Genomic DNA, 7,327 nt, shown 5'->3' with positions numbered 1-7,327 from the left:
GGGCTCGATTCCTGCTCGGAGTGGATATTTATGTTACAAATACTTATTTCCGGTCTCTATGTTAGTCCTTGTGGGTCTCCCCACCGTGCCTCGGAGAGCACATTAAGATGTCGGTGTCGGCTTATCATGTTAGTTATCTATAATACTATAATAACTATGATAACTATCATAGTTAGTTAGTATACAATAGCGATTGTTACTCATAGTAGGGAATATATCGGCCAACTTGCCTTGTAGCAGCGTGGTGGATTAACCTCCAATCCATCTCCTACGTAGAGAAAGAGGACTATGCACAGCAGTGGAATGATACAGGCTGAATGTTGTAATGTTGTATTAATAAAACCCATCTAGGAAAGAGAACACTAACAAGGCAGAAAAATAAAAACGAGGTTTATAATTATGACTGTAAAGTTTTTATTTCAATTGATAATAATTAAAAATAACCTAATTTGTGTCATAGAGCAACACGGAGGGGAGTAGCCATTGCGTCTGCTACCGATACAAAACTGTCTGTCATTTTTTGCGGGGGGAAATTACACACATGCACACTTTATCTAATTCCCACACAAAAATAATCGTCTGTCACTACGAAGCTCACACATACTAAATTAAAATCACACTTACATTTTTCACACACACATAGATACATTCTATGTCATTACAGTCTAATGACACGCCGCAACTACAATGAAAAGTTACTAACACCCGTGGTTGTAACAACTGTCGATATGCATTATCGATAAATTCAACTACTCGGTTAGGGAAATAATGTTTTTAAAGTGATACAAAGGTAAGATATTATTATAAAAATAGACTTAATTTATTATATACTACAAATCAAACATCTTCATGTAAAATAAACGATTATAAAGAGTAAAGATTTGATTGTTTGTTTGTTAGCATTGAATAGGCTCCGAAACTATTGGACCGATTCAAAAAATTATTTCATCGTTGAGAAGCTACACTATCCTTGAGCGACATAGGTTATACTATATTTTTAAAAATATTAGGGTTCTTTACTAAAACTCCAATAATGTAACCCAAGGGATAAAAAAATATCCTAAAAAATTCCTTACATTGCGTGCGCTGCAAAAACTAATGATAATAGAAATACAAAATGTAGTAAGACTTTGTAGAATACATCATTATCTACTATAATTGTATTTGCTCGCAAACGAAAAAAAAAAACTGACTTCAATTACATCGACAAGTAATACAATATATGTAATATATACGCCTTATCAAAGGTTACTCAAAAAGATGTTATCAGATCTCGATGAAATTTAAGCGCAACCACGTGATAAACATCAGCTTTCTATTAAATTTAAAATTATCAAAATTGGTCCACCCAGTCAAAAGTTCTGAAGTAACATACATAAAAAAATACACTCGAATTGAGACCCTCCTCCCTTTTTGGAAGTCGGTTAAAAAGTGTCGCAACAGCATATGTCTAACTATTATAATTATGTCACAATACGTTTGGTGCAACGCTGTTGTGCCAAACAATGCCAGTCTACAATAAACGATTTAAAATTAACCCACATTTTGAGGAGTTGATGATGTACACTGTGATGTCAACGAATTAGGAATAGGGAGCGTAGCACTAATGGCATCATAAGATGATAGCCTGTCATCTGCTAGATTGAATGATTTGTTGATGACTCTGAAAGGATGGATTTAACATTGTTAATTTTCAAAGTTGACAAATCTAAGTTTCGTTTCACTACTATAACTAAGGTGAACCATATCTTGATTACATTGTACATGAGACAAAAAAAAAACTTACGGGACAAAAACTGTGTGGCGTTAGTGTTGGTTTGGTGCCCTCGACTAACCCTTCTATTGTTCGCCAACACTTGAAAGTTAGTGGTATTGATATGATCTGAACAAATTACACTATTTTTTGTGGGCGTCCAGGTCTGTCTGTTATTAAAATTTTTTTCCATGTATCCCTTAAATTTGGATTTTCAGAAAACCTGCCAAATTTTTATACAAAACATTATGGTCGAAGTTCACATTAAGTAATTCTAGTAAAATGTATTAATACTCGTAATACGCGTATTATATTTAATTTAATGCAATTTTATTATATAACTATGTTTATTAAAAAAAGCTAGCAATATTATATTATAAATAAATCAAAATCTCAAAAATGTCTGTCACCTCTTTTGCCTTTGCCGTTTTTATCGATAACTATCTACAAACAAACCGGTAACAACACTATCGCTCGGCGACAGTGACTTCTCGGAAATAGACTCCGATCAGTCGCTCGACCGATCCGCATATTGTATGAGGGCGAGCGGCCTATGTTGGTAAACAAATCGAGTCAACACGACCGATAATATTTGTAATTTTTAAGTTTAAAAAAGGTTTAAAAGTAGTATACAAGTAATAATGTGATTAAAAAATACTTACGTATGAAAGGTAACGCCATGTTTTAGTAAATTTGACGTGGCAGATCTTTTTTTGAAGCAAAAAACAGAACAATTTGGCATTTTTTGAAGGACGTTGATTCAATCGCGCAACTAGATTTAGTCTAGTGATCAGTGCGGCTGCAACTAGTTTTATTGTACGCATATGGCCATTTGGCCTTATACCTTGACAGAGGGGAACGCCTGTACATGGCTCCGTGTTGCTCTTTGAATTTGTGTACATATAAAAAAAACTAACCTAACCCAACAAACTAAACATCATTGGCTTGCAATGTATCAGTGTCATGTATATTATTTCTAAGTGGTGACCGTTATAAAAGACGGGGACCCAACATAGGCACAAGCATAAAAATTTACTACATATAACACCTACCTACTTATTTGATATGTAGCCTACTCAACTTTGAATACAGGTAGGTACAGATGTTAGACAAATATTAAACCATTGAAAGACCTGGCCCCTGTGCCCATGTCGGGCCGGGATGGGAACCTGGTCCTGCTAGACATGGCGTCGTCGGGATTGTTCAGAGGTGAGCCGGACAGCCCCCATGGAGGAGAAGTCTGGTCTTTTCGCCGAGGCCAGCCTGTCGCTGGAGGGATCCTGTTGCCTGCAGATCCGGGACCCTCCAATTAAAGCGGCTGAAGGCTCCCGCAGGGGTTTTGGTCGGTAGTGCACCCCCAAGTGCTGAAGCCGACATACGGTCTAAGAATGCCTACCCGGGCATCCTGGATATCACCCGTAAATGGGTTACCCTGCGGCATCAAAAAAAAAAACAAAAAAAAATTGAAAGACCAGGGGGAAATGATAAAGTCACTTTAAAGGAAGTTTTTAGTATAGCCATTTCAAGGTTGAATGATAAAATCGTGAAAGTATTGAATATTTTTTTGTAAGACCTATGAGGGTGGCATCGTCAGACTGACCAAACCCTCTATATTTATAGATAAGAATAAAGATTTAATAAAAAGGCTGAATGATAATGTAAAAAATAAACAACAGAACAAATTATATAAATTCAACCACAACCTAATATATTATAAATATTATTCACTCATTTGTCTTAAAGGATTCGGTTGGGCTGGGCGGCGTTTGGCAGGCTTTGTCAGTATCATCATCGAAATATTGAAAACTCGCAATATTAATGCTGCTGAACAAATCAGGCAAACTTTACGAACAATTGTCGTAAAAAGCACGTTAAGGAAAATAATGCGTCTTTGTATTCGTAATGAAGGGTCCCACGTTGAAAATGAATTGAAATAACATCATGTAAGTCTTCTTCTTCGTCGTTTCCTCACTGCTGAGGACGTGACCACATATGACCTTCCACTGAACACGGTCGTGTAAATAAAGATGGTTAAAAAATTATAATATTGATTTTTTATTTACTCTTCTTTGCTTGAAATTTATTAATTTTGAGACTTTAGTTTTGAGTTTGACTATGGTTGTTGTAGCTCGTTGGATAGCTTCGGAAGTGTAGATATTTTTAAAATAATACGCAGATACATGTTCATAGAAATTTTTTTCAGTACGTCATAAGTTTGTAAAACAAAGACATTAATTATTTTCCTCTCTTTAACTCTGGTGAGTCAAGGGTTGAAAATTCAATAAGTTATCGAGTATGTTTGTTGTTATTTATTATTATTTAGAATATTGTTTATCATTCTATGTCAATTTTACGAATATTTGTCAATTAATTTCTTTTTAATGGCCTTTAAAGTGATAGATTCGGGGATTTTTCACCAATAATAATAGAATTAAAAAATATATCTAAAATAGTTGAACATGGATTTTTTAAAATATTTTTCTGTGATTGCCCATACCCCTCCTGACAACCCCTTAAAGGGATCGTGACATATTACATTTAACCCTGTATATTTATAAGAATATGGAAAATTATAGTTTGTGTTCTTAAATAATTGAATATCTATTACAAAATTATTTGTATAACTTTAGTTATATCATAAACCAAAAGTAATAACATAGAAAATGGGTTAATAGCTAATAAAAGACCAAAATAATTTCAATAATTTTTATTGTGTATAGTCATTTTCGTTCTACGCTAAGTTACAAGCCGGTAGATTTCTCGTTAAACATCATAATAAATTACACTTTATAAATACAGCATAGCTCCGCAGAGACGCTTAAAGCTCAGTTTGTTTATAGTACGACGACTGCATTCGGTCAAAACTTAATCATCGAAAGTCAGAATCATTTTCACCATTTAAAATTAAATTATTATTATACGCCATGAGAATCGAATCGGCGACCTTGTGATCGTGGTCCCAAAGATTTCTCAAATCACAATAGTTTCATTCACACCAAATGCAGTCAAACAGCGCTTGTTACATTTTTATAATTTACACTTCCTATTTTACATTTTTACGAAAAAATGGGTATAATATAGAATCTTAAGAAGATGGTTTCGTATTTATAGAAATATAATGATAAAGAACTATTTATTATATTATTTGTATAATATATTTTTTATAAAAAAAAAAAAAAAAAAATTTAAACTACACCCACCAGGGGCTCGCATGTTCAAAACAATATTATGCTAACTTAATTTGAATATATATGTTAGAAATGAAACTGGAGAGAGATTACTTCGAAAATATGACAAAAAATCGATATAATGGCTATCACAATAACATAATTTTGTCAATTCGCCAGTTGAGAAAAGACCGAGGGTGACTGATCGGTGCAGTTGAGATTACAACCTCAATAGGATTTTGAAGACCTAAAAAATAGTATGTATTATATTTAACCCTTTTACCCACCTTAGTTATAAAAAAGATAGTAATGAGATTTCAAACTTATGGAACAGTTTTATTTATTATTTAATAACTGTAATTAATTCTACATAACTACATTTTTTTTATCTTTATAATCTACAAACACCATAATAATAATAATAATAATACTCTTTATTGTACACCATTAAAAGAAACAACAGAGAAAAAAAAAACATAAAGCGAAAGATGTACAAAGGCGGTCTTATCGCTGAAAGAGCGATCTCTTCCAGACAACCTTTACAACCAACCATAATTTGGTTTTGACCTCTAAATAATTTTATTGTTCAATATCATTATATTTCCATCGATACACGTAATATATTACAAAATGCAGAAACATTTACATACATTTGGCAGATTTACAGTCTGTTATTTAAGATTGTAATGGTTTTAAAGTTACCAAATTTAACTTCTTAGAAATAGATAAAAAGAACTAAGCCATGTTTTCTCAACTTTAGTTATATATGCAAGTATGTGTCACTAATATACATTTTGTGAAAAAATGTTATAAAACATATGAAACTAGACCAAAATCGATTTAGTTGTTTCAAAACAACGCTACAGACAAACATTTAGAGTCAAACTCATAAATTCACATACTTTTATATAGGGTTAATTAAAGGGGGGAAACGCCATTTTTGGGCGAACTTGTGGAGGTCCATGTCCAGCAGGAAGGGGGGGCGGGGTTTACTTTAAAACCATTCCATTAATCAGTTTCACATATTTTTACAAAATTTCAAAAGCTTTTTTATATAAGAATAATGAATTTTCAGTAATCTAGTAGAGAGCGGAAAAAATTGTGATTTATAATAATTCAATTCGTTTTATTGTCTTAATTTTATCATCATTTACTTTTTAACTAGCGAGAGAAATTGCTAATGAATAAGAAATTCTCAGAATCTAAGTTATAATTTTTATATATATTTTGTTGAATTTTTTTTTTTTTTTTAATATATAATTACTGAACTTAAAATAACTATTTATTATTAATCCTTCATAATATTTATTTGTATTAATAATTATTAATTCTTAATAACAAACGTCTCATATTAAAAGAAAAAACAAAACTAATAAATAGACACCGGCTTCTGTAAATGCAACTTATGCTAGCAACACTTCTTATTAACCGAGTGTTGCTACAAATTCGACAATCGAAAAAAAAAAAAAACAATTATTTCATAATATGTGTAAGAGTGAACAAAAATTAGTTCTTATAGATATTAAAATAAAAATCGATCGATCGATCGGTTCAGAATGTATTGTCCCACTTTTGGGTATATGCCATTTTTCCACGTAAAAAAAAATATATTAAACATCCAATCGCAGTGGAACAGGGTGGTGGATTAAGCTCCGACCCTTACCCCACGTGGAGAAAGGCGCCTCCGCCCAGCGGTGGGATGTTACAGGCTGAATCAAACAAACATAATCGACAGCAAATTAATATTTAATAGCATTATTTATACTTATTGACTTTACACATATTAATAAAATGAATCATACATAACTCGTGCTCCCTCCTTCACAAGTATAACTGTGCAATTTTGATTTCAAGATATTTTTTTATCAAAAAAACGTAGAGATTCAAATATTCACAACACAAACACGTCCCAATAAACGTATAACTGTTAGTAATACTATCCGTGATGTTTCATTACTGAGGCGATTTTGAAAAAAATACTGCAAAATATGATCAGCTATAGCTGGTACTGGCGAAGTTGCCTGCTTTTCAGTAATAATTAGTAGCATTTTCAAGTGTTTTGTTTCCCGATATCAGGCAGCCTTTGATTGATACCATGTAGTATATAGTCAGCCAAGATCTACTCTACCTTTGTACCAAATTTAATCGAAATCCGTTCAGAGACAACGTAACAGATAGTTAAGTTCACATTTATAATATTTGTGAACTTGGGGAGGCCTTTGTCCAACAGTGGGCTGAAATAGGCTTCACTGACTGACTGAAAGTATAACTCAAGAAGTACTCATCAGATCTCAATCAAATTTAAATGGAATCTCATGACAAGCATCAGCTTTTGTTTGAGAAAATCATCAAAATCGGTACATCCTGTCAAAAGTTACAATGTAAAACTCATAGAAAAACAGTCGGA

Source organism: Melitaea cinxia, chromosome 30 (genome assembly GCF_905220565.1).
Source record: "Melitaea cinxia chromosome 30, ilMelCinx1.1, whole genome shotgun sequence".
NCBI lineage: Eukaryota > Metazoa > Arthropoda > Insecta > Lepidoptera > Nymphalidae > Melitaea > Melitaea cinxia.
This window is presented reverse-complemented; position numbering follows the sequence as displayed.